At 40.6% G+C, this 17481-nt stretch overlaps 1 long non-coding RNA gene across 2 annotated transcripts in view; it reads right to left on the bottom strand.

Moving 5' to 3' along the window:
- Window positions 1-9356: 9356 nt before the first annotated feature.
- LOC122540705 overlaps window positions 9357-17481 on the bottom strand; it is a 16638-nt gene continuing 8513 nt past the window's right edge. For both annotated transcript variants that reach the window (XR_006309384.1, XR_006309385.1), the window contains 2 exons: window positions 16514-16674; window positions 9357-10422 (listed from right to left, as the gene is read on the bottom strand). This is a non-coding gene — a long non-coding RNA (uncharacterized LOC122540705). The remainder of the gene's footprint in view (window positions 10423-16513; window positions 16675-17481) is intronic.

The raw sequence follows: 17481 nt of genomic DNA on the forward strand, positions 1-17481 counted from the left end.
AGCCAGTCCGCCAGAGAGAGCAACTCCAGTCTCTCCACTACTCTTGACCCACTCCAATTTGATTTTTGGACCAACAGATCCACATCAGATGCCATATAACTTGCCCTTCACTTCTCCTTAGAACATCTTGACACCAAGAACAGCTACATAAGAATCCTAGTCATTGACTACAGTTCAACGTTATTATCCCCTCAAGACTGATTACTAAACTTCATGACCTTGGACTAAACCCCATTCTCTGCAACTGGATCCTTAGTTTCCTGACCCACAGGCCACCATCAGTGAAGATTGGGGAAATATTTCATCCTCACTAACACTCAATACTGGAGTCCCCCAGGAGTGTGTACTCAACCTCCTACTGTACTCACTGTATACCCATGACTGCGTCACCAAATACCAGACTAATGCCATTTACAAGTTCGCTGATGACACCACCATAGTCAGTTGAATCTCAGATGGCGATGAAACAGACTACAGACGGGAGGTGGAAGACCTGGAAAAACGGTGCACTGAGAGCAACCTAGCTCTCAATGCCAGCAAAACCAAGAAACTTATTAGTGACTTTCGGCGGGATGTTAATCATGCCTCCCTGCACATTAACAGCACAGAGATGAAACAAGTGAAGAGTGTCAGGTTCCTGGGAGTGGTCATCCACAACAAACTTTCTTGGACTCTTCATGTGAACGCACTGGTTACAAAGGCTCAACAATGTCTCTTCTTCCTCAGGCAGCTGAGGAAATTTGGCATGACGGCGAATACCCTTGCCAACTTTTATAGGTGTGCCATTCTGTCAGAATGTATTACTACCTGGTATGGCAACTGTACTATTCAAGTTTGGAGACGGTTACAGAGATTGGTGAACTCAGCCTGGACGATCACAAAGGCTAACGTCCCATCTATAGAACCCATCTACTAGGCCCACTGTGAAGGAAAGGCCACCAACATTCTCCAAGATCCATCCCACCCTGGCAATTTGTTTCTACAACCTCTACCATCAGGGAAAAGGTACAGAAGCCTGAACACATGCACCAGCTGGTTTCAAAACAATTCCTACTGTGCTGTTGTTAGAATACTGAATGGACTGACAAACTCTTAACATTCACCTGAACCTGTGTTTTTTGTTTTTGCCGCTGTTTACCTATTATTTACTTATCTATGCTATTTAACTCTATGATCTACCTGTTTTGCTTGCAAGACTGTGCCACAGTACACATGACAGTAAATTCAATTCAATTCAATTCCCTTGAAGAACTTTAAATACAGAATATGCCTTTTGATTACAAGACATTGATGAACTGGGAGGCCGTATTGATCAGCGAGTTATGGCTAGAAGGAATTTGGTGTGAATTGGGGTATGCACTGAAAATAATTGAAAAGTGTAACGCTAGAAAAGAACAGCAATTCAGGCAGCATCCAAGGAGCAAGAAAGTTGACAATTCGGACATAAGTTCTTCATTAGGAGTTTGGAGAGGGAATGGGGATGAGAGATAAATAAGGAGTGGGGGTGCAGCTGGAGGGAAGGTAGCTGGGAAGGTGATGGGTAGATGCAGGTAGGGGCTAATTGTGACAGGTTGGTGGGGAGAGTGGAGGGGATAGATGGGAAAGAAGATGGACAGGTCAAGAGAACAGTGCCAAGTTGGAGGGTTGGATATGGGATGAGATGTGGGGAGGATAAATTTGGGAACTAGTGAAGTCAATGTTGATGCTGTGTGGTTGAAGGATTCAAAGGCGGAAGTTGAGGCTTTCTTCCTCCAGTTGGCTGGTAGCTTTGATTCAGAGGTAGAGGAGGCCCAGGACTGGCATGTAACTGGAGGAGTGAGAGGGGGAGATAGAGTGGTCAGCCACAGAGCAGTGTATGTCCCAGAGATGCTCTCTGAAATGCTCTGCGAGTTGGCGGTCTTTCTCCCTAATGTAGAGGAGACTACATGAAGAGCAACAGACTTAGTAGATGAGATGTTTGAATGTGCAGGAAAATCTCTGCCAGATGTGAAAGGATCTTTTGGGGCCTTGGACACAGGTGAGGGGGGAGCTGTGGGCACAGGCTTTACATTTCTTGCGGCAGCAAGGGAAGGAGCCAGGAGTAGAGGGTGGATTGGTGGGGGGTGTAGACCGAACGAGGGATTTGCTGAGGGAATGTCTTTGTGGAATTTAGACAGGGGTGTGGAGGGAAATATATCTCTGGTGGTGGTGTCTATCTGTAGGTGGTGGAAATGGCAGAGGATAATATGCCATGTCCAGATATTAGTGGGCAGGAGTGATTGGGGGAGGAGCCGGGAGAGTCTACATGCTTTGTGATTTGAGGGGTGGGGTTCAAGGGCGGAGGTGCAGGAAATGGAGGAGATGTGCTCAAGGGAGCACGTGGGAGGGGAAATTGCAGTTCCTGAAATAGGAGGACATCTGGGATGTTCAGAGTGGAATTTCTCCTCCTGGGAGCAAATATGGTGGAGGCAAAAGAATTGGGAGTGAGGAATAACGTTTTGGCAGTAGGGGGGTTGTGGAAGGAGGTGTAGTCCAGGTAGCTGTGGGAGTCGGTGGGTTTGAAATAGATGTCTATGCTGAAGAGTCATGCTGTATGTGAATTTGAAGTGGACAATGTAACCAATAAGATAACAGTTTTGCTCAAAGTGCTGTGATATTATAAAATTTAGAACTTTAATAAATGTTCATGGATTGAATAAATCAACAAAAAACAATTGCACATGGAACACAGCAGTAATAATTCTGTCTGGAAGAAATGATTAAGGAAAAGGAGAAATCTTCACAGGAATTGAAAGCAATTAGCTGTGCCTAGGAGTTGAAACCACATGAACAAAACTACTTTAACGCCTGCTTGGGTAACTGGATGGTCTATTGTCACAAAGGACAATGATTGTCCTGCAGAATTTAAGGAGTTAATCACAGAAAAGCTGTGTCTTCAAAGAGACAGTCAATGCCAAATGTAACAAGTAACAAAGACTTGCAATTTGGATGAAAAGATTTTCAAAATATCATCAGTAATATCACATATAGACCAAAGGACAAAGATCTGACAAGAATCAAACATCAGAACTCCCCCGTAGCAGAACTTTGAAGAACAGCACTGCAAAAGGATGAAACCATGGACAGTTCCAGAGACACCTTGGTGAAATCTGACCATGTTCCATCATGAAGCAGATAATAGCCAACTGGGTTGTGAGGCTTAACTTGCTGACATCAGAGGTCTTGGTTTGGTTGCTACATGCAATAAAGTTTAGACCATTTTTCAGTACTTGACTGACTGTGAGCATTCTTGATAAGTGGCCCAATTAAAGGTAACTTGTGATGATTCACTCACAACAGTATCAATGAATAAACAAGAGAAAGTAAATGTGATTCAAATAGTTCACTTGAAGGTATGAAACTTGGAATAAAATAATTATCCCAAAGAAAAAGAGATTCATAATAACTATGATTATCATCAGAAGAAAATTCTGAAAATTCATTGTTTCTCTGAGGTCTGACATTTTCATCTGCATTTGTGGCATGATAAAGCACACTTCTGCACTGTTTCATTATTCCTTAGTGAATCAATCCTCCTGTATCAGGAACAGGAGTACACAACACTGTAAACAAGTTGTGATTCTCTGGATGATCTTTTCAGCCTGAAGCTGTACTCTTTACATGGGATTTTGTCACATTTACTTTCTGAAATCCCCCGTTTGATATTTCATTGCAACTTCTCACAGCAGTTTCTAATTTCATTGTGGTTTAATGATTGTATGATTTGAATTGCTGAAGAACATTTCTGTTTTCTCTCATCGGTGCTGTGTGGGCTGCTGTTCATTTCCAACATTCGTTGTCTTTTTAAAATGTTGTTGCATTGTTCATTTCATTTATGTGGCTGTTTTGTGAAATAATGGAACAATGTTACATGTATTGAATTTTAAATGCAACCTGTTTCAGACATTAACACAAGCACTGAATTAGTTTATATTCTTCTCATTACTAATGCTTTAAATAACATAGCTTGATATTGTATGTGGAGAATTGGTGGTGCTGGAAAAGCACAGCAGGTCAGGCAGCATCCGAGGAGCAGGAGAGTCGATGTTTCGAGCATAAGCTCTTCATCACACTCTTGCTCCTCGGATACTGCCTGATCTGCTGTGCTTTTCCAGTGTCTAAAGTTTTGACTGTGACTCTCCAGCACCTCCAGTCCTCACTGTCTCCTCTATATTGTATGTGTGTGCTAATAATCAATTACTCCATAAATAATTTGGTGCAAATGTTGCTGTATCCATCATGAATGTAAAGTCAGTACTGTCACTCTTCAGTACATCAATGTCTTTCTACTTATCACTTGAAATGTAAATACTTTACCGTACATCTGTATCCTTGTCCTCTTCTCTCCAATGGAGGGTAGACATTTGGTAGCTTCACCATGCAGGTATAATTGTACTGAGAATGATCAAAAGAAACATTTTCAATCTCCAGTGATGTGAAACAGCGTCTGAAACTACCTAGATTAACATCACGAACACAGGTCAGCTTCTTAATGTGGGAGTTCTTATTTCCCAGTAGTGACTCCCCCTGGAAATTAGCATGGATCCATTCATGATTAGTTCCATTATAAATCCATGTACAGTTTATTGTGACTGATTCTCCTGTCAAGACACTGAGCAGGCGCGGCTGAGTCACCTCTCCAATGAATGGTTCACCTGATGGAATAAAGCAGTTCACCATAATCATCATCATTTGAAATGTTCTATCCATTGGATCATCTATGAAAAACATGATAATTTTACGTGTCTTCTCTCTGATTTGCGATGGTTTGTTTCCTAGTTTTCTGTGTTAAAATGGTGGGGGGGTTTTTCCTGGTCTGAATTTGTTTTTTTATGAAACCAGATTCAAAATCTTTTGGAGATCTTTGTTTCCAGTTCTCTGAAGCTGCTTCTATCAATTTGAACAATTTGCAAAGAGAGGCCACCCTTTTTCTGAAGATCTTAAAAAAGAACTTTAAATATTCTGAATCCTATCGGCATTAGGATTCACGATCAGTATCCAAAGTATCGTCTCAACTGGAATGTAACTTTTACACAGGAGGTTTAACCCAACCACCATGATGTGGATATTTGAACAGTGTCAAAATTGTCCAAGTGACAAGGTGATGGTTCACTTGCTCTCTCTGCAATTCCACACTATATAGAAAAGCTGAAATACCCGAAAAGGGGGAATCCTATACCTCCAGGCGCCAGCGCCGAGTGAATATCCCAATGTCCTGAGCAGAGCATCTTACCTCGAACTGCTGTTTGCAAAATGAAAAGCAGTTTCAGCAGCTGCTGCATCTTTCAGAGTTTCCGAACGTTCCGAAAACTGTTTCAGCTCCAGACCTGAAGCAGGAAGAGTGTTGTCCTTGAGAGGGTTTCAGACATCAGTGCAGGTGCCCCGCCAGGGGAATAATTTATATTTCAGCTCGAAACCAGCAGCAACTGCGGAATGCCATGGGTTTTAGCTGCTGTAAGGAAGGAAGTTACGTAGGAAGCAAAGAAAGTTTATTTTTCCCTTTATGGGTTCTGTTAACTCTGTCGTGGTGACACATGTATTTGGAGAACATGAAAATTCAGGATTAAAGAGATAAAGAGAACTAAATTTTATTGTGCGTCAGAGAAGCTGATCCATGTTTGGGACAATTTCTCTGTTGTCTTCGATGAAGGAATAAAACAGGACCTGTCCTGGGATGGTTTGGCAAAGGACTTGAGTCTTCTTGAAGTTGACACTTAAATCTTTTTTTTCCAGTGTGCTTCTGCAAAGATGTTAAGTGAGGCTTGTACTTTCTTGAAATGCTTTGAGGTGGTCTGGCCTGGTCCATAACAGTAATGAAGGCAATGATTATTTAATATTGAGAAGATGTTGCTGGGTGTAGATCAAAGGAAGAACAGTATTCCATTATAAAGGGCAGTGGGGTGCTTTGCAGTCTGCCTCCCTTGACAATGTCACGTCCTTTGATCAGGAATTGATCAGGAATTTTGTCAAGGGATCACACTGCTGCATCACTCTACCCCTGATCTCCGCATGGGAGATGACAATCTGGGTGTAGAGAGCAAATGCATGTCAAAAGTCTACCTGGGGTTAATACAAACAATATTGTAATGAGGTTATTAAGTGGCCATCAATTAACCACTGAAGGACACCAATTGGGGGTGCAAGGGAATGTTCAACTATGAAACGTTGAGGGATAACTATAAATGTTGCAGATATTGAAAGTTCTCTCCACCTTCGTCCCATTACTTTCCTTTTAAGGTCACATGTACCTGAGTCCTGTTGCTGCTTTGATGCTGAACACTGAATACTGTCAAGGCAATCCTTTGTTCAGACCGTGATGTTGCAGATAGCCTCAGGATCATTAACAGTAAATAAAACAGCAGCATTCTTCTGTTCACAAACACATTTTATAACCACAGGGAACCATCAAATCCAAGTCACTTATATTATTGTTACTTCCAAACTATTGCTTGGAGAATGAAATGCCAGATTTATCTGGTAAAGCATAATTTCTAAAGAGGTTTCCTATCTTCTCTGCATTTGAGAAGAAAGCACTGTCTGATATCATTGAATAACATCTGTTACAGCTTTCAGAGTACTTAAATAGCTAAAACCATAGAGTCCGTACAGTGTGAAAACAGGCCCTTCAGCCCAACAAGTCCACACTGACCCTCCGAAGAGTAACCTACCCAGACCCATTCCCCCTATCCTATGACTAGTGCACCTAACCTACACATCCCTGAACAACTAAGCATGGCCAATTCACCTGATCTACACATCTTTGGATTCATCAGGATTCATTCCTGATGAAGGGCTTTTGCCTGAAACGTTGGTTTTCCTGCTCCTCGGATGCTGCCTGACCTGCTGTGCTTTTCCAGCACCACTCTAATCTAGACTCTGATATCCAGCATCTGTAGTCCTTACTTTTGCCCTATACGTCTTTGGGCTGTGGGAGGAATCACACACAGATACGGGGAGAATGTGCAAACTCCTCACAGACAGGGACCTAGGGCTGGAATCAAACCCGGGTCCCTGGCATTGTGTGGAAATAGTGCTCACCACTGAGCCACCATGCCACCCCAAATGTAATTTAAAGTTTAAGTTGTCAGTGTTTTTGAACCTTTTCCAAAGTTTGAATATGGCATTGAAGTGAAAGGCAACTTTGTTAGCAATTATTGGTCTTCAGTCATTTTACAATAGTTTGTGCTTTTTGTCAAAGTTTTGATAGCTTGGACATCTTATGGATCAATGCTTCTGTTACCTTTAATGATAAAAAAAAGTATACTTCCCCTGTTTGTATAGCTTGGACATATCTCATATCTTATTTGCAAATGTTGATTAAAACAATTGTTTTCATCAGTCAAAAATATTAGAGCTTCTTATAATATTTCATTTTATTACCCTTTGACTAGAATTGCTTCCACATTTTCTTCCAAATATAATAGATGAATTTGTACCACATTGGTATTAGATATAAAAGATGTACAGTTTAATTTCAAAGATACATCTGGTCTCCCTTTTTTCTACAACTGCAATATTTATTGTGAGGCAGTTTCATAAACACAGAAGAACAAAATAGTCACCATTCCCCTGACTAATTTTATCTTTTTGTACATGACCATTCTCCTGACTAACAATAAAACTATCATCTTAGTAGTATCTATACATAACATAAATACTAATGCTTGTCACCAATTAAGATATATTGTAGAAAATTGTGTAAGAGCAACTAATTCTCAAAAAAGTACTTTGTCTTCAAAGGTTTTTTCTTTGCCTTCTAGTCCTCTAGAAATGAATGGCAACATTGTGTGTGCCTTGCTAACTAACAACTGAGCTTGTATATTAATTTTAAGGGAATCCTAAGTTTCTTTGTGCTTCAGATTTCCAAAGCCTTTCCACATTTAGAAAATATTCTGCACATTTATTCCTCCTACCAAAGTGCATTGTCTCACACTTCCTCACATTGTATTCTATCTGCCACTTCTTTTCCTATTCTCCTAGCCTGTCCAAGTTCTTTTTCAGCCTCCCCACTTTAAAAACACTACCTATCCCTCCAGATGTGTCATCTGTAATCTCTGCAGCAATGCCCTTAGTTCATTCTTGCATTCTGTGTAAGATGAATAGTTGTGATCCCTACACTGACCCCATGAGTCACTGGCTGCCATCCTGAAAAGGAGCTCTTTATCTCCACTCTCTGCTTTCTGCCAGTCAGCCAATCTTCTATCCTTGCCATGACCTTGATTCTAATACAATGGACTCTTATGTTATTTAGCAGTCTCCCATGCAGCAGTTTGTCAAAGACCTTGTGGAAGTCCAAATTGATCAGATCCACTGACTCTTCTTTGGGAGAAAGTGAGGACTGCAGATGCTGGAGATCAGAGACAAGAGTGTGGTATTGGAAAACACAACAGGTCAGGCAGCATTCGAGGAGCAGGAGAGTCGACGTTTTGAGCATTAGCCCTTCATCAGGAATGAGTGTCTCTTCTTTGTCTAACTCAAAGAATTCTAACAGGCTTGTCAGGCATGATCTTCCTTGATAAAGCCATGCTCACTCAGCACATGAAGACTGGCCTAAAGTATCTATTCAGATCCTCCACCATTTCTTTGTTTCCCGTTCCTACTTCTTCAGCCAGATTTTACAATAATCCAATGATCCCTTTTAGCTCTCTCTTGCTAGTTACATACCTAACAGAAATTCTTGCAATCTTCTTTCATATTATTAGTCAGCTTACTCTCATATTTCATCTTTGCAATTACTCTCATATTTCAACACACACACACACACACACATATGCCAAACTAGTGTCTGGAACTGAATATTTGCAGAGTCCAGGATTAGATATTTAAAAATCTGGTTAAGAACCATTGGGCTCAATTTTAAGAGTCTGTGAAGTTTTAATTTTACTGTGTTGCAAATACTGATTTGGGTTGGCTGTCGGTCTCCATGTTGTATTAATGAAATTTGAATTTAGTCTGGTTGATGGATGAAAATTTTCAAGAGTCCAGTCGAAAGGAAAATGCACAAAAAGAATGTCATATGCATGGATTTGAAAGAAGACAAACAGTAAGCTGCTTAACAAGTAGGAAGTGCAAAAAAATCAGAAATAAATAAGACTTTTATTCATTCATGGAATATGGATTTTGTTTTGTCAAGGCTAACATGTATTGCCCATCTCATGAAGGGCATAGATAAGGTGAATAACAAAGGTGTTTTCTTTTGGGTTGGGGAATTCAAATCTAGAGGGCATATGATGAAAGGTGAAAGATTTAGAAAGGGACCTGTAGAGCAACTTTTTCACACAGAGGGTGGTTGATATGTGGAATGAACTGCCAGAGGAAGTGATAGATGGAGGTAGTTGTAACATTGAAAAGACATTTGGCCAGGTACATGAATAGGAAAGATTTAGAGGTATATGGACTAAACACAGGCAAATGGTATTAGGTTAGTTTAGGAAATGTTGCTGGCCACATTTACAGTTTGGATCAAATGGTCTGTTTCCATGTTGTAGACTCTATCTCAAATTAAATTTGAGAAGCTGCTGACTTTGACCCAGAGACACTGAAGGAGTGGTGATATATTTCCAAATCAGAACAGTGAGCGGCTGAAAGGGGAACTTGCTGGATCCTCTGGATGGAAATGGTCATGGATTAGGAAGGTTCTGTTTAAGAAGCTAGATTGAATTTCCTGAAGATGCTACGCACTGTTGCTGTTGAATGTCAGAGGTGATTCTGAATGTGGTGGCAATCAAATGGCTTGCGTTGTCATGGATGCAGTCAAGATTCTTGAGCATTGTTGCAGCTTCGCTTATCCAAGCAAGTGGGGAGTATTCAATAACATTCCTAAATTGTGGTCTTGTAGATGGTGGATTGGCTTTGGTGAGTCAGGAGGTGAGTTCCTCCTTGTAGGATTTGTAGCCACTTTCCGGTAGCCACTATTTTCATGTGTCTCGCCAAGTTCAACTTTGGTCAATGGGATCTCCATTGTGTGGAGTGGTGATGATGATGATGATGAGATTGAATGTCAAAAGCAGATGGCTAGATTCTCTCTTTTTGGAGATATTTCTTCCTACTCATCAGCTCAAGCCAGGATATTGTCTAGGTCTTGCCGCATGTATATGTGGACTTCTTCAGGGGTCATGAATGTTGCTGAACATTATGCAATCATCAGCAAACATACCCATTTCTGTGCGGATGATGCAGGGAAGGTCATTGATGGAGCAACTAATGATGCTTGGGCCTCAGATACTATCCTCCGGAACTCCTGCAGGCTATCACAGAGCTGAAATCAACTACCATTCTTTTCTTTTGTGTCAGGTATGTCTCCAACAACAGACAAATTTCCTTCTGATTTCCATTGACTCGAGCTTTTTCTCGGGATGCATATATTGTTTTATTATCGAGGGCAGTCATTGTCACCCATCTTACCTGTTAAAGTGAAAAGATAATAAGGTTTATTTTTGCAGAAAAATCAAGAGTTTTGTCAAATTGGTTGGCCATTGTGTATCCAAGGTGCCACTGACAAGTCAAGTCTAGTTTCCTTTGCAGAATGTATGGATTATTTGCATTTAGATATAGAAAACAATTTTTAAATGTATAAAACTAAGAGTTTTAAAGAAAAAAAACGATAAAGTGTTCATTTGGTAAAGTGTACTTTGGTTAGCAGAAAATTTTATTCAACAAGCTTTGAAAAGGAAACTCCAAGATGATTGGGTGATTCCTCTTGATGCTGAAAATGTGTTGCTGGAAAAGCGCAGCAGGTCAGGCAGCATCCAAGGAGAAGAGAATTGACGTTTCGGGCACAAGCCCTTCCGTCGATTCTCCTGTTCCTTGGATGCTGCCTGACCCGCTGCGCTTTTCCAGCAACACATTTTCAGCTCTGATCTCCAGCATCTGCAGCCCTCACTTTCTCCTCGAAGATGATTCCTCTTGATGCTAACTTGTATTTTTTGGGTGGGGTATTTGACAAACTCCACCTATTAGAAATTGACTGGAAGAAACAGGACAAAACTGGAAAAGCGGCATAAATATTTTTGCCCTAATTCTTTTATAGTTTACAGGGGTTCCGTAGCTGAAGTTATGACAGACGTAGAAGAGTAACCTAAGGATATACCTTTATTCTGGAGTAAATCCATCTGTACTTCTCTCTGCTCAAGGAAGGCAGCCAGTATAATCAAATACCCTCCCACCCAAATTATAATCCTCTCTTCCTTCGCCTTCAGGTGGGATGAAGATACAAAAGCTTAAACACAGATACTTTCTTCCCTGCTGTCATTAGACTTCTGAATGGACCACTCAAATTTTATACTTCATGTTGATCTCGCTCTTTGTGCACCTTCTCTGCAACCTTAACATTGTAATGCTCACCCTGTTCTGCAATCCTGATGCAGTTTGTATCACGGGGTCTGTCTGTACTGCACACAAAACAAAACTTCTCACTGTACCAAGGTATATGTGACAATAATAAATCAAATCAAATCAAATCAAATCAATAAATAGGTGACCCTATTCTCAAATTCATAGACAAACTGGCAACTGAGATATCAAAATTGACATGATAGGTTCTGTTGGTCCATTCTGCTTCATAAGGAGTGATTCTTCTGTGCACATGAACAACTTGCAGTTGGATGGAGTTACAATACAGGTCAGCTGTGATCTAATTGAATATTAGAATGGGCAAGAGGATGAATGAAGAATTCTGAATGCAGTGTCATTCTCAATGCTGTGCCAGCACCAGACAAAAGAGAAGAGCAAATGAAGTGACTTTACCTATCCGTTGGAAGTGTTTAGATTAGATTAGATTCCCTACAGTGTGGAAACAAGCCCTTAGGCCCAACCATCCACACCGACCCTCCGAAGAGTAACCCACTCAGACCCATTTCCCTCTGACTAATGCACGTAACACTATGGGCAATTTAGCCTGGCCAATTCATCTGACCTGCACATCTTTGGACTATGGGAGGAAATCGTAACACCTGGAGGAAACATGGGGAGAATGTGCAAACTCCACACAGACACTCGCCCAAGGCTGGAATCAAACCTGGAACCCTGGTGCTGCAAGGCAGCAGTGCTAACCACTGAGCCACCGTGCCGCCCCCATGGTTCTTAGCAGAATAGTGACAGGAGTACATTGCCATTTAATAGGGGCTGCAAACTGCATTCTGACAGTCTCAGAGAAGCAGTTGTTGAGGACAACGTTCCTGCCCAGGGCAGACATTTTCCGGTAAGGTCAAATCAAACTTGCAGCCTCGCAACTTCCAGGAAACAATATGGGGTTATTGCAATTCACAGAGACAGGATAATTGGAACTACTTTATTTTCAAGTAGCCAGAAAGTTTAAGGAAAATGCCACAAACTGTGTATTAATTTGATAATGTTTCACTTGCACATTTAATGTGCTGGAAGGATAAGTGAAACTAATTTGTTCTCAGTCAAATCAGTTGGACTGCTATAATATCTTATAGTCCCCATAGGGATAGTTCCTGAGATGAGTGGGATCTCATTGAAATGTATAAAAATCTGACAAGGCTGGTTGCAAGGGTGATGTTTCCCAAGATACAGAATGAAGGGCCTTGGGCCCAGGTTAGGCAATCGGCCATTTTGGATCGAGATGAAGAGAAATTTCTTCATTCAGAGGGTGGTAAACCTATAAAATTCTCTTCTATTGAAAGCTGGGGAGATGAAATCACTGAGTATATTTAAGAAAGAAATAGATAGATTTCTTAAAGCTAAAGATGTCGAGAGATGTAGGGTGAGTGGGACTAAGACGTTGAGATAGAAGATCAACTCGGATTATGTCAAATGGCAGAGCATGCTCAACAGAGCCAAACAGCTACTTAGAACATAAAAACAGAAGAGGAGCAAGCCATTCAGTCCCTCATGTCGGCCCTGCTTCTCATTAAGACCTTAGCTGATCTGCCCCAGGTTTTAACTCTTCATTCATGCCAGCTCCTCATATTATTCTACTATATTACACTCATCACTATTTCAAAAAGCGATCTACATTCTCCTGAAATATTTTCAAAGATCTAGCCTCCAGAACTCTCTGTGGGAAAGAATTCCAAATATTTACTACCCTTTTCAGTAATAAAATTTCTTTGCCTCGATCTGCTTATTCTGTAACTATGTCCTGAGGTTTAAGAATTTCCCTCAAGTGGAACCATCCTTTCAACATCTATTTCTGCTTCTATTTTCTGTATTTTGATTGTATAATCACTGAAAATAAGACAAAGTTGTCTTGGAGTTTCAGAGCCATGAGGTCATGTGGCCGCACTTGGAGTATTGCATACAGTCTGGTCATCGCACTATATGAAGGATGTGGAAGCTTTGGAAAGGATTCAGAGGAGATTTATTTGGATGATGCCTGGTATGGAGGATAGGTCTTACGAGGTAATGCTGGGGGACTTGAGGCTGTTTTTGTTAGAGAGAAGAAGGTTGAGAGGTGACTTAATTGAAACATATAAGATAATCTGAAGGTTAGATAGGGTGGGCATTGAGATCCTTTTTCCTTGGATGGTGATGGCTAGCATGAGGGGACGGAGATTTAAATTGAGGGGTCATAGATATAGGACAGATGTCAGGGGTAGTTTCTTTATTCAGAGAATAGTAAGGGCATGAAACATACTGCCTGCAACAGTAGTAGACTTGCCAACATTAAGAGCATTTAAATGGTCATTGGATAAACATATGGATGAAAATGGAATAATGTAGGGCAGATGGGCTTTAGATTGGTTTCACAGGTTGGCGTAACATCGAGGGGCTATGCTGTGCTGTAAAGTTCTATGTTCTATGTTCTAAAAGTACATGGGATTTTGTAAATAGAGGCATAGAGAAACAAAACTGACAAAATTGCAAACCTTTAGAAAACATTGGTTCAGCATCAACTGAAGTATGTTTTATGTTCTTATGTAAAGTATGGGATGTTTTAAACTAAAATGTAGGGGAATGGGAACCTATGCAGGGCGACAGAAGAGAGGGATGTCAATCCAATGGGCTGCTTTGTTCTGATTTGTGTCAAGCTTATTGAATGATCTTGGAGTTGAACTCAAGAAGTGAGCACAAGATAATCCATTTCATTCCTGACTTTTTTGCTTGCAGCTGAGGGACTAACCTTGGGGAGATGCACAGCGTGTTACCCATTGCAGAATTCCCGGAATTTCACAAGTTCATGTGGACACTGTATTTATATTGCTGAACCAGTTTCTGGTCAATAGTAACCCAGAGGAGAAAGTGAGGACTGCAGATGCTGGAGATCAGAATCGAGAGTGTGCTACTGGAATAGCACAGCAGGTCAGGCAGCATCTGAGGAGCAGGAGAATCGGTGTTTCAGGCATAAGCCCTTCATCAGGAATCCACTTGTGCTGACTGATTATTGACTAAGGAGATGTGGGTTCAAATCCCATCGCTGCCACTTGTGCTGACTGACTATCAAGTGTATCTGGTAGTGTGGATGAGCAGTCTAAGGCACTGGATTCAGGTTCCAGTCTCTAAGGAGATATGGATCAGAATCCCACTGCTGCCATTTGTGCTGATTGATTATTAATAGCAACCCATAGCATGATAATGAGCAAAATCAGTGATGGTTGAAAATCATGGGGTTATAGTTAGGCTCTCTTTTGTTAGGATGTTGATTAGTATGAGAATCAAAGGTTACAGGGAAAGGGCGGGAGGTCATCATGAGGAATGTCAGATCTTACTGAATGACTGAGCAGGCTTGTCGGGAGGAATGCCTATTCCTGCTCCTCTTTCTTCCGTCTAATTTGCTGGAGGCCTGAATCAAAAATAGAAACTGCTAGAGAAACTCAGCAAGTTTGCCAGTATCTGTGGAGAATAAACAGAGTTGGCGTTTTGTGTCCCATGACCTTTCTTCAGAGAAGAAAGCCCGAAAGATTTGTCTCACCCATTGGAGGGTTAGTGCAGACTCAATGGGCCAAATGGTATCTTTCTATACTGTAGAGATTCTGTGATTCTGAATCAGTACAGTCCATTGTTATACAAAGTAAAGCAAAGGAGTCCTCACTCCCACCATCCCACAATCTGACATGCTCAGTTCAGCTTTGGAAGCTACCTCCAATTATTTGACCATAGAAACCATGACAGGTGCTAACTTCTGAGATCCAGTTTTCAAGCCATTGTCTTCAGTAAGAGAATGTTCGAGCAAGTGTGTAACATTAGCAGACCGATCATACTTCCATTTTGTTCAGTATCTTTTATATTGATCTGTCTTTAATCTTTGTTTCTGTATTTTAGTTGGTAACTGTATCATTTTTTAATTAATCACTTTTCAGCAATAGTTTACAATAAACAAACATCTGACCTTCTTTAATAATTAAGCATTGCATGGTTACTGGTTATTTTTAAATTACAATACTTGAAAAAGCAAAGGAGGCTCATGTAGTTATGTACATTTACAGTTCGTGAATCATTCTGAGGACACACCTGGTCTGGTAATGACATAATACTGCATAAACTGTCAGTAAATCTCCAGTAATGTTACCCTGAACTTCAATGGACTTGATATTATTACACTTCACTGGATATGTAATTACATTCATGATGTTTTTCCCTTTCTTTCAGGACTCCCTGATACTTCCAGTGTGGACGGTGCTTTGGTTACTGGATGTAGATCTAACTGACCTGCTCTGTCTGGGGGTGTACTCTGAGAATATCTACTTTACTTGGACCTGTGTTGGAGCAAAAATCAACAAAAACATATCTGCTCACCCTTTACTGTCAATTGCAACTCCATTGCCAGCAGCAAACTTGAGATCATCCCTTAAGTAATCCATCATAGCACTGTCTGTAGGTGTCTGAAAAAATGTGTGACTTTCAAACAACCAGTAAGAGATGAGACCAAATGAGATGTTGTACGTCAGTAGTCTCTTCAACACTGTTGCTTTTATCAGGATTGGCTCACAGTTCAAAGGAAAATGCTCCTGCCCAGAAAAGCAATTCCTCTTTAGTTTGTGGTTTTTGATTTTGTAAGCTTCCTTTAATTAGCGGCACAAGAAAGTTAAGGCATGAACATGAACTCATAGTCCAGACTGAACTTGCACATAATACTGAGAATGAGTTACTTTGCTGGGGATACCCTCCATGTTTAAACATTATCCTGTCTGCTGGTTCAAGACCATTTTGAAACTGACATTGCTCCATTTGAGAATAAGCTGTGAGATACTCAGTGTGCTGATTAATATTTGCCAAATAGTTAATTGATAAAGAAATTAATCAGTTGTTCACCTCATGATTAATTTGAATTATCTCTTGTAGCTAAATTCACTACATTCATTCAACCAATGGTAATTCACCAAAGGCATAATTCATTATGCATTTAAGTTGAACATATGACATTTTGAAAACACTTCCTTTTACATGTGTGTCTTGTCTGGAATCAAAATTTATCATATTGTTCCCCGATCAAACTTAATCTTTGGAAACACCTTCAAATTATGCAACATTGCAGACTTTTTCTTCTTCTTTAAACAATCCTTAAGCATTTAAAACCAAAGCTGGGATGTACCTGACTAATAGCATCTGAGGAATTTCTTGTCAGCTTTTCAAAGTGCCTTACATGATGGACTAAGGATCTTGACCATTTAAATAAGAGCAAAATACAGCAAATGCTGGAAATCTGATATAAAAGCAGTAAGTGCTGAACACACATGGCAGATCTGGTAGCATCTGTGGAGAGAGAAACAGAGTTAATGCTTCAGGGGCAGCACAATGGCTCAGTATTTAGCACTGTTGCCTCACAATACCAGGGACCTGGGTTCTATTCCATCCTTGGACAACTGTCTGTGTGGATTTGCACTTTCTCCCCATGTCTGCATGGGTTTCCTCTGGATGCTCCGGTTTTCTCCCACAATCCAAAGATGTACAAAGTTAAAAATCACACAACACCAGGTTATAGTCCAACAGGTTTAATTGGAAGCACACTAGCTTTCGGAGCGATGCTCCTTCATCAGGTGATAGTGGAGGGCTCGATCATAACACAGAATTTATAGCAAAAATTTGCAGTGTGATGTAACTGAAATTATCAATCTGATGTTTAGATTGATTCTAATCTAAAAAGTGAGATAACAGAGTTTTACATGAATTCATGCAAAGTACAACGTAATAATGATCTTAATGAGTTAATGAAACAAATACTGACGGTTTTCTGGCTATAACTGATGACCATTTACACACTTATTTAGAGAAGTGATGTTATTTAAACTGAAAATTTAAACTTCTTCAGGAAGGCTCATGCCCGAAATGTCGATTCTCCTGCTCCTTGGATGCTGCCTGACCTGATGTGCTTTTCCAGCAACACATTTTCTGCTCTGATCTCCAGCATCTGCAGTCCTCACTTTCCCCTCTGATCTTATTTAAAACAAAGTTAAAAATCACACAACACCAGGTTATAGTCCAACAGGTTTAATTGGAAGCACACGAGCTTTCGGAGCGATGCTCCTTCATCAGGTGATAGTGGAGGGCTCGATCGTAACA

Source organism: Chiloscyllium plagiosum, chromosome 35 (assembly GCF_004010195.1).
Source record: "Chiloscyllium plagiosum isolate BGI_BamShark_2017 chromosome 35, ASM401019v2, whole genome shotgun sequence".
Lineage (NCBI taxonomy): Eukaryota > Metazoa > Chordata > Chondrichthyes > Orectolobiformes > Hemiscylliidae > Chiloscyllium > Chiloscyllium plagiosum.